Below are 23482 nucleotides of genomic sequence, written 5' to 3' on the forward strand. Positions count from 1 at the left end.
AATAAGCTTGACATATCCAAATTGAGACCAGCAGTAGTTGATCATGGTCTGCTTAATCTGAGATGGTGCATTTTCAAAGTTTTTCAAATTAGTGTTTATTTTGAGAGCATGATGAAATGACTTTCTTTTTCTTTTTTGGAGTCTTGGATTTTACCCTATGAGGTCCAACAATGTAAAATTTTTTTAGGATAAGAATCATCAATTTTATATTTTTGATTAACCGAAAACTAAAAAGATAAAAGTCTTATGAGGAAAATCATCATTTTTTGGTATAAATCCACTTAAATGGTTTCTTCTCATAAGGTCCACTTGAAATGGTTGTGAAATTATCATATGAAATTATCACCAAGAATAGAATAGGACCTAGGCACTCTTCAGTAAGGAATGTTATAGAAAGGTCTTTTGGATGCTTAAAGAGCAGGTTCCCAATTTTGAGTAAAATGCGTCACGGGTTCACATTACGTACTCAAGCCAGAATTGTCATTGCTTGTTGTGCTATTCATAACTTTATCCGCGATGAGCAAATTGCGGACAAAAAGTTTGAAGAATTTGGAAACCCGCATTGGATATCTGAAGAAGTAATATCGGATCCTGATATTCCCCCTGATAACACCCAATAGAAGCAAGACAAATAGAAGAGAAAAAGAAAAAAATTGCAAATGAATTGGCAGCAAGAGCGAGACTCCCATTAATCACTTGAAAACATCAATTATAATCTCACTTGATTTTATATAAGCACTTATGAATGAATTGAACATGCATGTTTAGTTTTTTTTAATGTCTTTTATATTTATCTTTTTAAATATTTTATTAAAAAAATATACCCATTTTGGCACAGAAGTTGTACATACCATACAAGATTCGTGCCAAGATGGGCCCAAAAAAACGTGCCCATCTGTAGGTTACCATACAAGATTATGGCAATGATTCATGTGCCAAATTTGCCCACTTCAGCACAGAAGCATAAAAAATGGATTCTGTGTTGAAGTGGGAATTTTGGCACAGAATGGTTACCATACAACCCCGAAATGTCGGAAAATGGCTGGTGTGTGGGACAACTAACAATCACTCAGGTTGGACTATATGAACCCTGGGGGACCTACACAGGGCAATAATGATTTCTGTAAAGCAACACAGTATTTTAGAGGCTCTTCAACTACTTAAACTCTGTCTCCTTGTTGTGTGATTATTGACTAGATCTTAGATAATGATTAGAGTGATCTACCATACCAATGTCGGTAGTTGAATCAGACCCAAATGTAACAATATTAAACAAAAATCAAATTTAGAATAAATATCAAATACATTAAAAAAAATAAAACAATAAAAAATGAGAATAAAAATTGCTACTATTAAAAAAAAACTAGGGATTTATTTCCGCAGATGAAATAGACCTGGAGCTTCAAGAATAAAAAGACAGATTTATTTCTTTCAATTCGTAATTACAGCACCTTAATAAAATATCAAAATTTAACCCCCCCCCAAAAAAAAAAAAAAAAAAAAAAAAAAAAAATTTTTTGGGGGTTTTCTTCTAAAAAAAAAATATATTGGTGGGGGGGGGGTGGTGGGAGGGGGGGGGAGGGCCACGGGGTGTTTGGGGGGGGGGGGGGGGGGGGGGGGGGGGGGGGACCGCCCAAGGGGGGGGGGGGGGGGGGGGGGGGGGGGGGGGGGGGGGGAGGGAAAAAAAAAAAAAAAAAAAAAAAAAAAAAGAAGCGGGCCGGCCGTTTAACTTTAAAAAAAAAAAAAAAACAAAAAAAGAAAAAATTTTGGAAAAAAAATTTTTAAAAAATAATAAAAAAAAAAGAAGAGCGGGGGGGTGTGGGGGGGGGGGAGGGGGGGGGGGGGGGTGGGGGGGGGGGGGGGGGGGGGGGGGGGGGGGGCGGGGGGGCGGGGGGGTGGGGGCCGGGGGGGGGGGGGGCCGGGGGGGCGCCGGGGGGGTGGGGCCCTCATTATGGACATTTAACTAGGGCACGTGACGGTTCATTCCTTAAAATAAACCTGTTTTTAACTACTAAAACCAGACTAAACATTCTTTAGAACAAACAAACAACCTGTCTGATAATTTGACTCATACACATATGTACACAGTCTAAAGTCCTGTTATACTTACATTTGACCTTACAACAGTGTTTAGTAAAGTACATACAGTCTCAAAGAAATATATACATTCACAGTTCATTCAAACTAACATTAGTTGCAACAAAAAGAAAATGTTCCCATCTTCAACTTTAAAGGTACTGTCAAGTAGCAGCACCCTTGCCCTTATCGCGTGTCTGAGGACCTGTCAACATTTTCAATAATGAGCTTTGCGGCCCAGTAAGCAATATAGACAACCATGTAAGTAAGTCAGGCAGTTCATCATGCATCAATAATCATATAACATCATACATTCCAATTTTTTTTCTTTCGTTTTCCTTTTCCATTATCCTTTTCCTGCTCATTTTTCCTTTTCTTTTCTTTTTCCTTTTTCCTTTTTCTTTTACTTGCATTTCAGTTATCTGACATTATAATCTTGAGCCTAGGCAAATCCAGAGGATGCACATATCTCTTCACCACCGAAGTGGCTTCAGTCTCTTCACCACCGAAGTGGTTTTGTCTCTTCACCACCGAAGTGGCTTCTCTCTCTTCACCACCGAAGTGGCTTCTGTCTCTTCACCACCGAAGTGGCTTCTGTCTCTTCACCACCGAAGTGGCTTCAGTCTCTTCACCACCGAAGTGGCTTCTGTCTCTTCACCACCGAAGTGGCTTGTCTCTTCACCACCGAAGTGGCTTCTAGGCACAAGGCCTTGTACACCTCGTGGATTGCCATCGGCATGGACTCAATCTTTTCACTTTTCAGTCTTGCTTCATGCCTTCCCATTTGGGTACATAGGCACCAGGACTTACAGAAGCCATTACATTTTATTCCTTTTTCTTTTACTCTTTTCATCTGCAATTCCAGTATTGCATTACCATACTCTGCCAATTTCAATATACATTTTTCATTTCAATCATCATTCAGTCTCATATGAGTAAAGCTGGACACAATTCCATACAATTCAATTATTTAAACATGAGAGCATGATATCATTCAATCTCATCTGAACACAGTTCATGTAGTTCCATCATTTAAATATGAGAGCATGATAATTTACATTTAACATGCATAATCATTCTTTCAAATGCATAATTAACAGTTTAAGAATGCTATCAACATTCCATTTCAAGCGTTCAATCAAGTCATTGAGTTGTCATCCAATCCATGCATTTTCGCACAATACACATAAACATATATCATGCACTTTCCATAAATTGCATCAATGAATACATAAAATAGCTTTTATGTTATCATGTGCATGCTACATATCTATTAAAGGGAAACACCCACTTATCATACATAGGTTGGTCAATATTACTTACCTGTCCTGGTTCCATGTGTGTGTGATTTGACCCTGATTCTGATAAAACCGCTTTCCCTCCGGTACTCCGAACAATTACTGGCTATTTCGAAAGCGTAGGAACCAACGGTAGATTTTCCCCTTTTATTTTATTTTATTTTCTCTCTCCTACTTTCTCTCTCCTCCCCACGGTTTTCCTCTCTTCTTTCTGGTCTTCCTCTTCTCTCCCCACTCCTTCTCTCTCCTCTAGGCTTTCTCCTCTTTCCTTTTCTCTCTCTCTCTCTCTTCTCCACGTTCTCCCCTGTTCCTCAACTTCACCTCACACACAACTCACCTCTCCCAACTCTACCCTCTCTCTCCTTTAATGACCTCACCCACTTTCTCTTTCTCTTTCTTATGCTAGCTCTCTCTCTCACCTTAACTCCTCTTCTACACGTTTTCGAAATCTGAATCTTCTCTTCTGAATCTTCTTTAATGGCTTCTTCTTCTGTTTCCCTTACTTCTCCACTCTTTCTCTCTCCTTTCTTACTCTTCTTCTCTTGCTTCTCCCCTACGCAACAATCAATATTTTCCTTTAAGTTTCCTAAGTCGGTTAATCTATAATACATATAATATGTATAATATATATAATATATATAATATATATAATATATATAATATATATAATATATATATAATACATATAGTATACATTTATTATATGACTAATGGGCTTTGTTATGGGCTTGTGGGCCCGCTGTAATATCTTATGCAGGGCCCACACTGAGGTGCTAATATTAGTACCTCTAGGTTCAGAAGATCATGCCGATCATTTCCTCGTTTTCAGTTCAGTCTAATTCCACTGCTGTGGGATCCACGAGCGATGTTTGACCTCGACCCAATATCAATTGGATCTAGCCTCATTTAAACTATCATTTAACTATACTCAAATCATTTAATTAAACCGTCAAATCAATTATCGAATCCGTTAATAATCTTAAAGACTGACACATTCACACACGATAATAACATAATAATATAAAAAGACACGGGGCATCACATTCTCCCCTCCTTAAAATAAATTTCGTCCTCGAAATTTGCGTACCTGATCAATTGAAAAGTTGGGGATATCGAGTCTTTATGTCGGATTCAAGCTCCCATGAGGCTTCTTGACCCGAGTGATTGCTCCATAACACTTTCACTAGTGGTACCGTCCTGTTTCTCAGTTTCTTCTCTTCCCGTTGTAGTATTTCAATCGGCTTCTCTTCATATGAAAGATCTTCTTTCAATTCTAATGGTTCATATCGTAACACATGAGCCGGGTCTGCTACATACTTCTTCAACATAGAAACATGAAACACATCATATATGTTGGACAAATCTGGAGGTAGAGCAAGTCTATATGCCACTGCTCCAATTCTTTCTAAAATCTCAAATGGTCCTATATATCTTGGACTTAACTTCCCCTTTCTGCCAAATCTCACCACCCCCTTCATTGGTGCTATCTTTAAGAAAGCTTTATCGCCTACCTCAAATTCCAAGGGCTTCCTCCTCACATCTGCATAACTTTTTTGTCTACTTTGAGCGGTTTTCATTCTCTTTTGTATTACTTTTATTTTCTCACAAGTCGTTGTACCAGTGTCGAGGTCCCAATACTTGCTTTTCACCAATTTCACTCCAACATATTGGAGACCTACACTTCCTTCCATACAATGCTTCATAGGGCGCCATGCCGATAGTAGATTGATAGCTGTTGTTATAGGAAAACTCCACTAAATATAGGTGATCACTCCAGCTACCCTTAAAATCAATCACACAAGCCCTAAGCATATCTTCCAATATCTGAATAGTCCTTTCGGATTGCCCATCGGTCTGAGGATGAAAAGCTGTGCTGAAGTTCAGTCGAGTGCCCAACGCCTTCTGTAAACTTTTCCAAAATCTGGAAGTAAATCTAGGATCACGGTCTGACACAATAGAATTGGGTACTCCATGTAATCTCACAATTTCCTTCACATAAAGTTTAGCCAACTTGTCTAGGGAGAAATCAATCTGGATGGGTAGAAAATGGGATGACTTTGTCAGTCTATCCACAATTACCCAAATTGCATTATAACCTTGTGGAGTTCTTGGTAAGGAGGTAACAAAGTCCATGGTAATATGTTCCCACTTCCACTCGGGTATGTCTAGGGGTCTGTAACAAACCCGAAGGGCGCCGGTGTTCGCCTTTACCAATTGACAAGTCATGCACTTCGTCATACATACTCGCTATCTCCCTCTTCATATTATTCCACCGGAAATTCTCTTTCAAGTCTTGATACATCTTTGTCCCACCAGGGTGCACTGAATATGGGCTGTTATGTACTTCCCTCATCAGTTCATGCTTCAACTCTTCATCTTGAGGCACACACAACCTAGATTTATATCTAATGATTCCAGCTGCATCAACATTAAAATCTATCAACTTTTCCTTATTCATTCTTCCCTTAACCTTTTGTAGAAAAGTATCATCTTTTTGTTTTTCTTTAATCTAATCAAGAATGGAAGGTTTCACAATCAAGTTTGCAACCAATGCTGTAACTTTACCTCCAAGTATAACCTCAATTTCCATCTTCCTTGCATCTTCTATCAGATGAGGCTGACTCGTTATTAGGGCTGCAGAGTATCCTTGTGACTTCCTACTTACAGCATCAGCCACCACATTTGCCTTGCCAGGGTGGTAGTTAATATTGCAATCATAATCTTTCAATAATTCTAACCATCTTCTCTGTCTCAAATTCAATTCTTTTTGGGTGAAGATGTACTTGAGACTCTTGTGGTCAGTGTATATCTCACATTTTTCTCCATACAAGTAGTGTCTCCATATTTTCAATGCAAAGATAACTGCTGCCAATTCCAGATCATGAGTTGGGTAGTTTTGTTCATGGGGCTTCAATTGTCTTGATGCATATGCTATAACCTTTCCATGTTGCATAAGCACACAACCCAATCCATTTCTTGATGCATCACTATATACAACAAATCCTCCAGTTCCAGATGGTAAACTTAAGACAGGTGCAGTTATCAATCTCCGCTTTAGTTCTTGGAAACTCTGCTCACATTCATCCACCCAAGCAAATCTGACTCCTTTTCTAGTGAGTCAAGTCAATGGCATTGCAATTTTAGAGAATCCTTCAATGAATCTTCTATAATAACCAGCTAATCCCAGAAAACTCCTTATTTCAGTCACATTAGTTGGTCTGGTCCAATCCATTACAGCTGGACTTTCTTTGGGATCTACCATAATACCTTCAAGAGAAATCACATGTCCTAAGAACACAACCTTGTCAAGCCAAAATTCACACTTTTTAAATTTAGCATAAAGCTTCTCATTTCTTAAGGTTTGTAGAACTGCTCTCAAATGCTCCCCATGTTCTTCCTTACTTTTTGAGTATATCAATATATCATCAATAAAGACAATAACATACTGATCCAGGACATTGTGGAACACCCTATTCATTAAATCCATAAAGGCTGCTGGTGCGTTAGTCAACCCAAAAGGCATGACAAGAAATTCATAATGTCCGTATCTGGTCCTGAAAGCAGTCTTTGGCACGTCTTCTTCCCTCACCTTCAATTGGTGATAGCCTGACCTCAAATCAATCTTAGAGAATACTTTTGCTCCCTGTAATTGATCAAATAGATCATCAATTCTAGGCAAGGGGTACTTATTCTTGATAGTAACTTTATTCAATTCTCTATAATCAATGCACATCCTCAACGTCCCATCCATTTTCTTCACAAATAGGACTGGGGCTCCCCAAGGGGATACACTAGAACGTATGAATCCCTTATCCAACAATTCTTGCAATTGTTCTTTCAATTCTTTCAGTTCTTTTGGAGCCATTCTATATGGGGCTTTAGATATCGGACCTGTGCCAGGGATAAGCTCGATAGCAAATTCCACTTCTCTTTCTGGTGGTAGCCCTGATAAGTCTTCTGGGAAGACATCAGGAAATTCTTTCACCACTGGTACTTCATGTAAAGCCGTCCCAATTACCTCCAAATCTTGTACCGAAGCTAAATATCCTTGGCATCCCTGTCTGAGCAATTTCTTGGCTTGAATAGCTGAGATCATTCTTGTTGGGGTAGACTTTATTTTCAATCCTGAGAATTGGATCTCAGGTTCCCCTACAGGTCTTAGTGTCACCATTCTCTCATAACATAAAACACTGGCATGATTTGCAACTAGCCAGTCCATTCCAAGAATCACATCAAAATCCTTCAAATTTATGACTATTAAATCAGCCCTCAACTTTCTTCCCTCATAGTCAAGTTCACATGATTCAACCATTTCAATTGCTTCCATCACACTACCAGAGGGTGTAGCTACATGTAACACATAGTCCATCGGTTGAAGTTTCAGCCTCAGTTTCAAAGCAAAATCATGTGATACAAATGAGTGGGTAGAACCAGAATCAAAGAGGGTATATGCAATCTCATCAGCAATTTTAAACATTCCTGGAATCACATTAAACCAACATAGCATATCAAAACAACAAAGCAAGCATTTCAGCTATTAATCCATATAATATTTCACTTCATTAAATATAAACATTATTAAATAAATTAATAGCATAAACATCTTACCTGCAACTACCGTCTGAGAATCCTCAGCCTGCTTCTGGGTCATAGTAAAAAGCCGTCCAGGGTGTTTAGCCCTCTGAGAATCTTCAATTTCCTTTCCCTTTCTAAATCCTTGGACTCCAAAATTCCCTTTTTGTCCTCGCTCTGGCTGCTCTCTCCAAGTGGGGCATTCTCTAGCTAAATGGCCTTCCTCACCACACCTGTAGCAAGCAGACGTGCCAGAAAGGCACCTCCCCCAATGTTTCCTTCCACACTTAGGACAAATTTTCCTTTCTTGTGGTTGTTTACTTTGAGGCTTTCTCCCTTGACCTGTCACAAATTTATTTCTAAATCCTCCAAATTTGAAAGGCCTCCGATCATTTCCTTTCTTTTCCTCTCTATCTTGTCCCTCAACCTTCTCAATGCTTTCATATATTTGGGATCAATGCACCACATCAGTATATGTCTTCAACTGAAGAACACCTACTGATCTCTGGATATCAGCCCTAAGCCCTCGCTCAAACTGTCGAGCCTTCATTTCTTCAGTACTTACCATGTGAGGTGCATACTTAGAGAGTTCTTCAAACTTCCTTTCATAATCAATAACTGACATGGAGCCTTGCTTCAAATTTATGAATTCAGATATCTTCTTGGTCTTCACGTGTGGAGGAAAATATTTTCTATCAAATTCTTCCTTAAATATGGTCCATGTAATTTCTCCATGTGAGACCAAAAGGATAGGTTTAGTTGACTGCCACCATGCATCAGCTTCACCAGTAAGCATATATGTGGCACACATCACCTTTTGAGAATCAGTACACCTGATGGCATCACAGACTTTTTCCATATCCCTGATCCACCGTGTAGCAATAGCGGGATCAGTACTAGCTCCCTTAAATTCCTTCTCATCAAATTTCCTGAAATCCTTGAGGACTCTTAAATCATCTTCGAAATCTTTTTCGGATTCCCTTTTCCTTCTCCCCGCTTCCCTCCTCGCCTACTTGAGTAATTTGATCTACTTGATTAGCTTTGTCTTTGTACTCGCACTTGCTAAATTTCCGAGTGCTCCCATGAATTCCCCAACTGGGTCGCCACCACCAAGGGCTGGATCAACTGTTGAGTTAGAGGCAGGTACTCCAGTTTCTCCTCTTGTGCCCTGGCTAACCTCTTCCCTATCTGCTATTGAAGTCATGTCCTGCTATCAAACAAAGCTCCATAAACTTTCATAAATCACAATTCATAATTCGTTTCACATAGTTCAACTGATAATTGTAGAAATATCATAATATCTCAATTCTTCAATTTCAAATAATCAACCTTCCAATTTAGCAATCACTATCCATAACATCACATAGTCAATCATTTCACTAAATCACAATTAACCTTCTCTCAGTCTATCCTTCTCTTCTCAATTTTCTATGTCATTGGTCATTCTAGTCTACAGAATCTATTGCTCTGATACCACCTCTGTCACGACCCCAGTTGTCACAGGCTTGGTGGGGCCCTCATTATGGACATTTAACTAGGGCACGTGACAGTTCATTCCTTAAAATAAACCTGTTTTTAACTACTAAAACCAGACTAAACATTCTTTAGAACAAACAAACAACCTGTCTGATAATTTGACTCATACACATATGTACACAGTCTAAAGTCCCGTTATACTTACATTTGACCTTACAAAGTTGTTTAGTAAAGTACATACAGTCTCAAAGAAATATATACATTCACAGTTCATTCAAACTAACATTAGTTGCAACAAAAAGAAAATGTTCCCATCTTCAACTTTAAAGGTACTGTCAAGTAGCAGCACCCTTGCCCTTATCGCGTGTCTGAGGACCTGTCAACATTTTCAATAATGAGCTTTGCGGCCCAGTAAGCAATATAGACAACCATGTAAGTAAGTCAGGCAGTTCATCATGCATCAATAATCATATAACATCATACATTCCAATTTTTTTTCTTTCGTTTTCCTTTTCCATTATCCTTTTCCTGCTTATTTTTCCTTTTCTTTTCTTTTTCCTTTTTCCTTTTTCTTTTACTTGCATTTCAGTTATCTGACATTATAGTCTTGAGCCTAGGCAAATCCAGAGGATGCACATATCTCTTCACCACCGAAGTGGCTTCAGTCTCTTCACCACCGAAGTGGCTTTGTCTCTTCACCATCGAAGTGGCTTCTGTCTCTTCACCACCGAAGTGGCTTCTATCTCTTCACTACCGAAGTGGCTTCTGTCTCTTCACCACCGAAGTGGCTTCAGTCTCTTCACCACCGAAGTGGCTTCAATCTCTTCACCACCGAAGTGGCTTCTGTCTCTTCACCACCGAAGTGGCTTCTAGGCACAAGGCCTTGTACACCTCGTGGATTGCCATCGGCACAGACTCAATCTTTTCACTTTTCAGTCTTGCTTCATGCCTTCCCATTTGGGTACATAGGCACCAGGACTTACAGAAGCCATTACATTTTATTCCTTTTTCTTTTACTCTTTTCATCTGCAATTCCAGTATTGCATTACCATACTCTGCCAATTTCAATATACATTTTTCATTTCAATCATCATTCAGTCTCATATGAGTAAAGCTGGACACAATTCCATACAATTCAATTATTTAAACATGAGAGCATGATATCATTCAATCTCATCTGAACACAGTTCATGTAGTTCCATCATTTAAATATGAGAGCATGATAATTTACATTTAACATGCATAATCATTCTTTCAAATGCATAATTAACAGTTCAAGAATGCTATCAACATTCCATTTCAAGCAGTTCAATCAAGTCATTGAGCTGTCATCCAATCCATGCATTTTCGCACAATACACATAAACATATATCATGCACTTTCCATAAATTGCATCAATGAATACATAAAATAGCTTTTATGTTATCATGTGCATGCTACATATCTATTAAAGGGACACACCCACTTATCATACATAGGTTGGTCAATATTACTTACCTGTCCTGGTTCCATGTGTGTGTGATTTGCCCCTGATTCTGATAAAACCGCTTTCCCTCCGGTACTCCGAACAATTACTGGCTATTTCGAAAGCGTAGGAACCAACGGTAGATTTTCCCCTTTTATTTTATTTTATTTTCTCTCTCCTACTTTCTCTCTCCTCCCCACGGTTTTCCTCTCTTCTTTCTTGTCTTCCTCTTCTCTCCCCACTCCTTCTCTCTCCTCTAGGCTTTCTCCTCTTTCCTTTTCTCTCTCTCTCTCTCTTCTCCACGTTCTCCCCTGTTCCTCAACTTCACCTCACACACAACTCACCTCTCCCAACTCTACCCTCTCTCTCCTTTAATGACCTCACCCACTTTCTCTTTCTCTTTCTTATGCTAGCTCTCTCTCTCACCTTAACCCTCTTCTACACGTTTCGAAATCTAAATCTGAATCTTCTCTTCTGAATCTTCTTTAATGGCTTCTTCTTCTGTTTCCCTTACTTCTCCACTCTTTCTCTCTCCTTTCTTACTCTTCTTCTCTTGCTTCTCCCCTACGCAACAATCAATCTTTCCCTTTAAGTTTCCTAAGTCGGTTAATCTATAATACATATAATATATATAATATATATAATATATATAATATATATAATATATATAATACATATAGTATACATTTATTATATGACTAATGGGCTTTGTTATGGGCTTGTGGGCCCGCTGTAATATCTTATGCAGGGCCCACACTGAGGTGCTAATATTAGTACCTCTAGGTTCAGAAGATCATGCCGATCATTTCCTCGTTTTCAGTTCAGTCTAATTCCACTGCTGTGGGATCCACGAGCGATGTCTGACCTCGACCCAATATCAATTGGATCTAGCCTCATTTAAACTATCATTTAACTATACTCAAATCATTTAATTAAACCGTCAAATCAATTATCGAATCTGTTAATAATCTTAAAGACCGACACATTCACACACGATAATAACATAATAATATAAAAAGACACGGGGCTCACAACCTGGACGCGTGTGTGGGGGGGGGGGGGGCACATGGGGGGGGGGGGGTGGGTAACCCAACCAACGAAGGGAGGGGGGGGGGGGGGAAGATGGTGGGGGGGGGGGGGGGGTGGGGGGGGGAGGGGGGGGGGGGGGGGGGGGTGTGGGGGGGGGGGGTGGGGGCGGGGGGGTGGGGGGGGGGCGCTTTTTTTTTTTTTTTTTTGTATATGTGGTTTGGTGGGTGGGGGGGGGGGGGGGGGGGGGGGGGGGGGGGGGGGGGGGGGGGGGGGGGGGGGGGGGGGGGGTGGGAGGGGATACATTACATCTTTCTCTATCTCCTAAATTATTGATGCTGCTGGGCCCAAATGGTTGACTCTTGTTGTAGATTTTGCTAAATAGTCCATCGATGAGATTATTTCTTTATAACAGTTAGTGATTTTTCATTTTAATGTATCCAATTAAGAAGGGCTTTATGCACCACTACCATTCCATGACATACCATGGAAGCCTCCTCTTGACAGCTAAAGATACCACTGCAAGTGAGTCTGTTTCCTTTTTGAGCATGTTTAGCTCCTCGACCACCTCCAAGACTTGCACAATGCTTTCACTTCTGCTTCAAAGTTTGTTCTTACCACTAAATAAACGTGATATATCTGCAAGATTTAAGCTATTTCATTCCTAATGAATCTCCATCTATGTTTAATTTTACCAACCCTGGTTGAGGACAAAACTAATGTTCGTCAAACAATCTTGTTATACCCACCTACACATTCACACTTATCTTCTAAATTGAATCAACTGAAACTAAGCAAGAACTCTTCCCTTTAACAGTGGTTGTTTTGCACTAAATTTCTTTGAGCTCCAATCGTTTCAGCAAATTCTATCCAAGGTGCGAAGTCTCGGCAAACCTCACCGGTTCGCTGGTTGCCAAAACCAGGGAAACAGAGGTGTGATTTCGCCGATATACTCTTTGCGTGATAGCCTGATAGTGTAAAACCCAGCCCTAACCTTGACCCGGAAACCTTGTTATTTGTAGGTCCGATGACCCGAAGTAAAGTAAGAAGTCAGCTTTGGGCCATCCCAGTAGAGGACTTGGTGTCTGGCTTTGAATCCATGAAAGTTGATGATGAGGTTCTATTTATGGAAACTGAATCCTGATGAAGATCTGATTAGTTGATGGACTTGGAGTGCTCTCTATCTTGGTTTGAAGGCATTTCTACCTATTAGGTAAGTCACTTGACTTGTGTGCAAAACCCCTTTAGGATTGGATTTGATCTGGACCTTCAATTCCCTGTTTTGGTCTTCTTTGTCCGGCATTGGTCGCGATTGGTCGAGTTGGACCGAGTCGACCAATCCACTCGACCAATGAGTCCTGTCTTTGGCAATTAGGTTGTTCTTGCTCTATTTAAGTCCAATCTCGAGTCCACTTCGTATTTGCTGCCTCCAAACCCTCAGGAGCAGACCAAAGACCTCTGCAAGTCATCTCTCTTGCATCCTTGGTGTTTTCTTGACGGATCTTCGTCGAAACTCTTCTTTTTGCATCAAAAGGTATGTCTACTCTCTCTTCTTCTCCTCCATCTTTGTTTTTCTTTCCTTTTTGAGTTGAGACAGTAGAAGAGATGCTGCATTCTCTGTTGAAAACATCTCTGAACAAGTTCTCATGATCATCCTAAGGATTTGAGGCTAGAACAATGATCTTAACCATGATCATTGCAAGCTTTTGAAGGAATCATGATCAAACCATGATTTAATCTCTGTTAAACTTCTAATCTGAATTCTGATCTCTTTGGATCATCTTTGATTGATCATGTTAGTAGTTAATTCTTGTGTTTTCTTTCCATGATCCATAATCTATAGATTTCTAGTTGTTCTCTTCTACCATACTATGTGTTCTTCATGATGCATGATAGTTACATATATGGTAGGTTTTATTTCCTTATTTAGATTTATGCTTCTAAGCCTTATGCCATGAAGACCTATGTATGTTTTCATGTTTTCATTACCGAAAGCAATGATCCATCCTCCTATTGTTCTTGTCTTTGTTTTCTATTTCAAATTCATCAAGATCCATGGTTGATCTATTTATGGTAACTTTTTGTTTCCTAATTTGGATCTTGATACCTTGATTTGATTAGTGTTTTGAGGTCCCCTAATTGTTAGAATACTACTGATGTAGTCTACCCCTTGATTAGTATCCTTTTGAACCACCAAATTCGGATTTCATATCTTAAAACTCTGATTTTATAGGCTTTCTGCATTGGTCGATTGATTGGTCGCTGGACCACTCGACCAATCCACTCGACCAATGAGTACTGACAACTCCAGATTTGGTCGTTTCGGATGTTTTGATATCTTTTCGTTAGGGATCTTTCCTAATATGTTGTATATACTTGTTTAGGACCTTCTTCTCAAGTTTGCCAAGATCTTACTTGATTTCTTAGGATTCCTTGCGAGTTATAAAAGGTAAGGATGGTTATTTCCTTAATTACATAGATAGCATGAATCTAGTTTCTATATTTGAATACCATTAATATGTTTCCTAAATTAGATTCTTACAATGATATTCTACTGTTGCATAACTTTGATTACAGTAGCATTACTTATTCATATTAAATTGATTCATGTATGATTTACTTACCAATGTTATACAAGTGATTGTAATTCTTGATTTCTTTCCATATATGAAGATTACCATATATGTGATGATATGAATTGATGCATGTGTATGCTTACGTATGGTTTGGAAAGGAGAGGTGTCCTTTCGACACTTCTGTCCTTGGACTACTACGGGAATATTATGGGATGTTTCCGGAGATGCCCTCTGGACACCTTCCTAAAGCGTTGGATGACATATCTAGGATTGTCTAGTAGTGTTTGGCTAGGATGTCCTGTTATGTCGGACCCTAATCCGAGGGGCATTGAGACCCGAACGACCCGTGGTAGCAATGGGGATTCATGGGCGCTCAAGACCGGTAACCAACCCGTGAGAGGACAGGAATCACATTGTGGGGGCCATTTATTGGTAGGGTTGCATATGGTTAGACTTGGGCTCACGGGCGCTTAAGACCGGTAACCAACCCGTGAGAGGACGTGAGAGCTTCCGTTTACCATATGTGGATGATCAATAGGGTTGATGAGTCCGTAGTCCGAGTTGGTCGGTGCCATAGGATACGCTGACTCTAGTGTGAAGGATACCGGAAAGGATCGTCGGGGACGAGGAATGGACGTATCTGGATCGACTTGATGTAACTAAGTAGAAGACTTGCATTTGGCTAGGTTTTACCACGACATGCGCCGATGACTTATACCAAATGGTTGTGAGAGAGTGTGTTGACTTAACCCCCTGCCATGGTTTGTCCTGAGGGATGAAGGACCCATTACCAATCGGCTGCTCAAGACCGGTGAAATGATCCGTGAGAGAATCCGAGATATCTTAAATGGTTGAGGATGTGAGTGGACTTTCCTAAAGAAGTACGGTGCTATGACTTAAAGCATGTCTGCCAATAGAGACCAGCATACATAGAGTTAGATTCATTCATTCATTGCTTGTCTCATATCATATTGCATTTATGTTTGTTACTGGAATCCTGCCATTTATGTTATTATGGATTTAACTGCCTTATTGAGTTTCTTTGAAACTCATTCCTTTATTGTACAATGTTGTTAGACTATCCTGCAGGTCTTGAGTGCTATGACGGTCCCTATGAAGAAGCGCAAGGCGAAGAGGCATATCTCCAGGAAGGTGATTGCGGTTACCACAATTACTCTGAAGATCCCGCGAGTGGTTATGCTCCGTACGATGCTTAGTCCGACCATTGAGTGGAAGCGTCCTTGTGCTATTTATGAGATTTACACTTACAAGGATGTTGTCTATAAAGTGGAGAACAATTTAGTTACCCAATGTACTTGTTATTGGGATTAGATTTTGTCTAGTTTATTCTTTTAGAGCTACTTTTCCGCTGGTTGTAAAGTGGGATTTTTGACTCGCTTTACTTATCTGTTTGATACTCTGATTATATTTAGTATTCTGATTCATTTATGATTCATTCTTTCTTTATTGAATCTATGATTTATCTTCCGCACTCATGTTATGATTGTTCATGATTATGTTATTGTTTATGTGGGAGGTTGATCACTCGATACCTGATCTTCGGGCTGTGGATCACACTCTCGGGTATGCCAGATAGGGTACCGGCTGGGAGGGCGTGACAGATAGGGTGTAAAAACAGTGAGTGACATCGATTTGTGTGTGTCGGTGGCCTTAAATGTCTAACTCATATTTTATAAAAAAACAAAAAACAAAATATTAATAACTTTTTCACTTCTTATGTGGGTGGCTACAAAATACAAATGCAACTATCATATGTCAAATCCACTTTTTAAGTTTAACCAAAAAAATCAATATTTAATGTTGATGGACGTACACAAGATGAGTCGTTGTCTTCTTTAGTTCCTCTTTTGTTCTTCACTTCTTCCCCATCAAACCATAGATTTCACTAGTGATAGAAAGATTTCGATGAAGAAACAGAATACGAAGATATCATTTTTGTTCGATCGAACTGAAGAGGCAAAGAAGAACATGTATACGAACGTAGCAGCAGATCTAGGAGGCAATCAATCCATTTTCGGCAAAATTTTGCAAGTTCGCTGGTGATTTTTTACGGATTTGGTATTTTTCCGGCGTTATTTAGCAATTTTCCAGTGATATTATTTAATTTCGTTTTTCGGTGCATTTTTCGGTTCACTACTCACCAAACTGGGCAAAATTTGGCAAAATTTCGCCAAAATATTTTACTGTGATTCTATAATAGCTAACAACTTCGATATGTTTATCCCAGCATGGATCCACACTCGATCCTCTGCCTATCATTATCTACAATTTTCTTCTACTTATTCGCTTTCTTTTTCCTCAAATTAGTAATTAGAGCGAGATCCTGCAAAAATTAATACTGCCAAATGGCCAAAGGCTGGCTTGTCAGACAACTAACAATAACTCAAGTTAGATATGTGAACCAGGACCTACCCAGGGCAATAATTGATTTCTCTCGAGCAACACATTTTCTAGAGGCTTTACAACTACACAAAAGTATTTGTCTCCTTTGTTGTGTGATTACCGATTTGAACGTCGAAAGTGATCAGTCATCTACCAAGGTCAGGGTTCAACTTCAGTGTTGCACATTAACTGTGTTTTCATCTCGTTTTTAATCATCTGAAAGACAGATGATTGAAATCAAAACATTCAATGGACAACATTCAAGCCTGCCCCCAGGCTGACTAAATCCCCAACACGTGATCTCTCTCTCTCTCTCTCTCTCTCTCTCTCTCTCTCTCTCTCTATATATATATATATATAAAGTGATCCCGTCCTTCAAGTGATCCTCAGTGATCTCACTCACTCACACATTTGAGTATTACACTCGAGGCATAGCTGTTGAGATCGAGAAGCTACATAGGGTCTGAACTCTTAAATTGAGAGTTGAGAGTTGAGCCTTTCACCCAAAGCAATGGCAAACTACATTTCTTACAGAAGTTGCTTTGTAACCAAAACCAAAGAAGAAGAGGAAGAAGATGAGAGAGCTTTCCAGAGATATGGTAGTCTCATGTCAACCCTACCCAAGGAGGAAGGTTGGATATTTGAGGATAATCTTTGCCAATACCAAAACTTCTGGTTTCCAGGACTCTGTTGCAAAGCAACAATGGCATTCCAAGACCACTTTAAGCCTTGCTCCATTGATATATTCCTTGCAAGCACCCCAAAAGCCGGTACTACATGGATCAAAGCCCTTCTCTTCTGCACTGTTACGCGTGTTATCTACTCCAACCACAACCAAAACCATCCCTTGCTTAGTAACAACCCTCATGATCTTGTTCCATGTGTGGAGTTCAGTCTTTACAACAATCAAATCCTTCCTAACCTTGAAATCCTTCCGTCTCCAAGACTCCTCGAAGTTCATATGCCTTATTCTTCCCTGCCACCAAGTGTCATCCAACTCGGTTTCCGAATGGTGTATGTTTGCCGGAACCCTAAAGATGTTTTTGTGTCTTTCTGGTTTTTCAGCAAGAAGATCAGAGATAAACTATCAAAACCACCATTGACTATAGTAGATGCATTTGAAAGATTCTGCAAAGGGAGTTCCCCATTTGGGCCTTTCTGGGATCATGTGTTAGGGTACTGGAAAGCTAGCTTAGAGAGGCCTGAAAATTTGTTGTTCCTCAAGTATGAAGAGATGAAAGCAAACCCAACTCTTCACTTGAAAAGGTTAGCCCATTTTGTGGGATATCCTTTTACCTCACAGGAAATCGAGGAAGGAGTTGTGGATGAAATCTTAAGGTCATGCAGCTTTGAGAACCTCAGTAGCCTTGAAGTGAACAAGGCTGGAAAAATTGCTATGGATGTCGGGAACGATATCTTCTTTAGGAGTGGTAAAGTTGGGGACTGGGCAAATCATTTAACATCTGAGATGATTGAACGACTTGACAAGATCACAGACGAGAAGTTCCAAGGCTCTGGCCTCAAATTCTGATTGTATGTATTGTTTATATGTTTTCAATTTAGGTTTCTTTACATATATCATGCATATTTACTAGTTTGTATTTCTTTAACTTTTCCAAGATAAAAGAAAAACCCATATAAGATTTGAAAGCTCATGTCAGAATCACAGAAGCACAATATCAACTGCTTGAGGGCGGAAAAAGACAGAAACCAAAACCTCTGCAATCTTCTTTTACATTTTTTTTTTAAATGAAAGAAGAAAATAGTTAGTATTAAGCGTAAGTAGTGCAGTTACATGGATATGTTTGTTCCTGAATTTGTGCATTTAGATTAGATGAGACCTCTAATGTTAAACTAGTGAACCAACCAAGAGTGTAGGAGACTTAAAAGTTACAATAATACGATATTGTTGTTGCTAATGCAACTTCTATCAAAATAGATACTAAGTTAAGAAGCCATCCATTGTCTTAAGCTTTGCAAAAATTCAATAGTAGTGAGTTATTTTGCACCACATTTCTTTGGGATCCAATCCTTTCAGTTTTGCTTTCTTATCTTCTGCATTTATTTTAAAAAGAAAGCACCTCTAGTTTCATTTTCCTTGTCAATTCTAACAAAGCTAACAATTTCGATATGGTTATCCCAGCATAGACCTACACTCCATCTTTTGCATCTCAGGCGTTCATTATCTACAATTTTCTTTTACTTATTCCTTTCCTTTTCTTCTCAAATTGGCGCGAGATCCTGCAAAAATTAATCACCACAAGCTGGCCTAACCGTTAACATTCGCGTTTTGAGAAGTATCAATTGGGAGAAGAAATGTCAGAAAATGGCTGGTGTGTGGGACAACTAACAATCACTCAGGTTGGACTATATGAACCCCGGACCCACGCAGGGCAATAATGATTTTTGTAAAGCAACATGTTTTTCTAGAGGCTCTTCAACTACTTAAAACTCTGTCTCCCCTCTGTCTCCTAGTTGCGTGAATATTGACTGGATCGCAAATAGTAATTTGAGTGATCTACCAAGGCCGGTAGTTGAATTTAGGGGTGTAAACGGATCAGATTCGAATCGGATAGTGGTAATATCATATCCACATTCTATTATATTTGGATGAATTCGAATAATATTCTATAGATTTTCAGATGGGATCGGATTCAGATGATGGTCGGATAATCTTTTTCTTAGTAAATTCTTCTAAATGAGTATGAATACAAATTGAATACAAGTTTTTGACTATTTGTTGACATCTTTACCACTCTATTTGTGAGGACTAGGTTTGAAATTTAAGAATTTCATGATTTTGATAGTTATTTTAGTGGAGATTATCGAAAATAATCACATATCTCAAGTAACGTATCTATAAAAGTAAGAAAAATAAATTCAAATAAGTGACTTAATCGGATAATTTTATCGGACGGATAATAACCGGCAAAAAAGGGGTATATCATATCCGCATCCTATTAATAATCGGACGAATTCAAATACCCCTAAACGGATGCGGATGCTAATTTGGCAGCGGATTTTGGTTATCCATTTACACCCTTAATTGAATTAGACCCAAATGCAACAATATTAAACAAAAATCAAATTTAAAATAAATACCAAATACATTAAAAAAAATAAAACAATAAAAAATGAGAATAAAATTTGATACCATTAAAAAAAAAAATAGAGATTTATTTCCGGAGATAAAATAGACATGGAGCTTTTATAATGAAAAGACAAATTTATTTCTTTCAATTCGTAATTCCAGCACCATAATAAAAGACCCAAATTTACCACCAAAAAAAAAGAAAGAGTAAATAAAGAAATGATCCAAATTCTTTTGGGTTTAAATCTCTTTCTATAGATTCTACACTCGTGTAGGTCTGTTGCTAGATTCGGATAGATTTCAGGACTTCTCCAAGGTTTTTTGGATCAGCCAGTGACAGGTCAAAACTCTAAAAATCTGAAATGGAGCCAATGTAAACATGCTCAGAGGCATTATCATAGATAAAAAAAAATTAGATGCCGGAAAGAGAAAAAGAAAAAAAAAAAAAAAAAGAGTAAACTACACAGCACCCGCTATAAATGGGGTAGAACTCTTGACCACATATTATTACCTCTTAAATTAAATTATGCGGCACCCACAATTACAAGTTACCCACATCTACATTTTCAGTTAAGTGCAGGTGTAAATGATCAAAATGTCCTTAATTATATTTAAAATATTTAAATATTAATTTTTAAATTACCTAAATACCCTCTGAGTATGAAAACAACTATATTACCCCCATTTTGGATTTGGTAAATTACATGAATATCCTTAGTGTAAAATTATCAATCCCACAACACAAGTAAAATTATGAAATTACCCTCCCTTGTGTGAAATTACCAAAATACCCCAAACTTACTCCCTAATAGTGTCTATGTCTGTGTTGGAATTTATTAATATGATTAATAAATTAAATGCCCAAGGGCAATATTGGAAACTCACTATTAGGGCGGTTACAAAATAGGGTTATATATTTTGGTAACCACCGCATTAGGGAGTAACTGAGTGATTCATTCGCACGAGATTTATCTTTGAGAAACGGCGGCTCCATCTCTCTCTCCCTCTCTCTTAGAATCGCAGGCTTGGAAAATTTTCCTTTCCTAGTTTTTTTATCTTCATTCCATTAATCCACGGCATTTGGGTTGTGGATATTATTCCCTTTCTCAGTGATTGTGGAATCTCCCCGGTAAAGCTTTGGTGGTGGAACGAGAACGTAGATCTAGACTTCCGCTGCGAATACTTCAAGTAAGGGAAAATGAATCCAGGTAAGGAATCTTTCCCCCATCAATTAATTGAATTGAACTATTTTTGAAGTATTACCAACATTGGTATCAGAGCCATTGGTTCCCACGTTTTTTTTGTTCCTCCCCATTGTTTAATTTTATTGTATGGATCCAATGGGAGGATCAAGGGTTTAATACGAAACCCATGGGAGATTTGATAGGGTTTTTGGAAACCCTTAATTTTGATTCGGATCCGAGTGGGAGGATCCTTGTGAATTTCCCTAATGAAGATTTGCATGAATTGATAATCCATGATGATAATTATTTTTGTTTAATAATTAATGCTGGATTTTTTCATGTATTTTTTTGGATGATTTTTTGGGTGAAAAAACGTGTTTTCCGTTTTTTTTGAAAAAAAATTTCGTTCAAGAAAAATTGAAAAATCGCCGTTTTTTTGTCACTGTGGACCAGACGGACGACCGTCTGACTAGATGGTCGTCCGTCTATTATCAGACTAGTCACAGTGACCCAGACAGAATTTCCGTCAGGAGGCGGTCATCCGCCTGGGCCGGCGGTCCGGACGGTCGTCCGTCGGTCATCCAGAGAATGCCAGACGGAATTTCCGTCCCGGGCGATAACCGGCTGACGGACGGAATTCCGTCGGGCAGACGCGAAGTCCGTGCTGGGAGATGGATTTTTTTTGGATATTGGTCTGTCCGATTCAGAATGTGTTTCTAACTACTGGACACCAATGGCCCGACAATCTGTGTGGTGTTTGGGCATTGAGGGCCTAATGGGGCCTAGTGGGAGCTAATGAGGTAGAAGTGTTATGTGTGAACCACCTCATAGCTTGAACATGATTGCATGTTTTATTTTAATAAAACTATTGTTTATTTATGGGTCTATCAATCATGTTTCTTGCACAGAATGAAGCTAGTGTATAAGTCTATGTGGGTTTGCATGAGAATTTGATTGAATGTTTTTTAGCATCTCTTTTGGTTTAAGTGCTTATCCCATAGGTTGACTATGCTAGTGTGATTTGTTGTTGCATGAGTTGTGTTTTATGCTAGATTTATTGAACTCATTCTTGTATGTAATATCTCTAGAAAAAATGGCTGCTACCAAGAGCATTGTTGCTGACCTCACTAAAGGAGATAAGCTGAATGAGAGGAATTATGACCTCTGGCACCGAAAGGTGCAATATCTCCTGGAAGAGCAGGATATGCTGGAGACCATAAACCAGATCATGAACCCACCTGAGGAAGGTACCGCTGCACAACATCGCGAGGACCTTGATACATACAATGCTTGGAAGAGGAAAGACCGGGTAGCCAGGATTACAATCCTGAGCTCCATGAGGGATGACCTGATGCTTTGTTATGAGAAGCATAGGACTGCAAAGTCTTTGTGGGAGGCTGTGAAGTTCCAGTATGGAGGGACTTCCACCACAAGAGGCCGCCAGCTCGGACTCACCTTTGACGGTTATAAGATGCGCCAGGGTCACACCATGAGGCAGCATATAACCATCATGTCTAACATGATTAGTGAGTTGAGCGCATGTGGGCGCGGAAGACCGATGAGGAGCAAGTCTCCGCAGTCATCAGGTCATTGCCAAAGACTTGGGAGCATATGAAGATCTTCTTGACTCATGCTGATGAGGTCAAGACTTTCGATCAAGCTGCCAAGCACCTTGAGCTTGATGAGGATCGGATGTTGGCCGATGCCCCTCAAGCGATGTATTTGCTTTGCTGAAGCTAGCACTAGTAAGGGTGCGAGGCTTCAAGCGCAAGAGAGAGAAAGCTCAACCTCAGCGGTCCAAGCAAAGTAACCGGGGTGGGAACAAAAACAAGAGTGGCCCCAAGCGTTCAAGGGGGACTAGTGCTTTGGCAAGAAGAAATCAGCTTTGATTTGCTTCAAGTGCCGAAAGCTCTGGTCATTTTGCTCGTGATTGCACCAGAGCAAGAGGTATGTCTTGTGTGTTATACCTCATCTTGTTATGTAACAAGTTCTACTATGCTTGCTGAACTAAATCCTTTGTGGATTGTTGATTCAGGTGCGACGGAACACATAACAAGGGGAACGCTCGAGCTTCATGGAATACCGTCGTATTCCAAGAGGAAGCAAAAGAATAACGATGGGGAACAGCTCAAGCGTGGAGGTTCATGGCATAGGCACATGCAAATTAGTTTTGCGAGGTGGCCGGACGTTGTTACTCCATGATGTCTTTGTATGCTCAGGACATCGGCGAAATCTTGTTTCTGTTATTTATCTTTTAAGACATGGTTTTAGAGTTGTATTTGAAAACAATTCTTTGGTTTTGTATCTGGGTGATA

The 23482-nt window shown here is 39.4% G+C and overlaps 1 pseudogene; it reads left to right on the forward strand.

Annotated features, from left to right (window-relative positions):
- Positions 1–17302: 17302 nt before the first annotated feature.
- Positions 17303–18523, forward strand: LOC148999322 (cytosolic sulfotransferase 5 pseudogene; annotated as a pseudogene).
- The last annotated feature ends 4959 nt before the right edge of the window (positions 18524–23482 follow it).

The sequence above is a fragment of the Hakea prostrata genome, unplaced genomic scaffold (genome assembly GCF_041222555.1).
Source record: "Hakea prostrata isolate BN-2017 unplaced genomic scaffold, UWA_Hpros_2 contig_15, whole genome shotgun sequence".
Taxonomy (NCBI): domain Eukaryota; kingdom Viridiplantae; phylum Streptophyta; class Magnoliopsida; order Proteales; family Proteaceae; genus Hakea; species Hakea prostrata.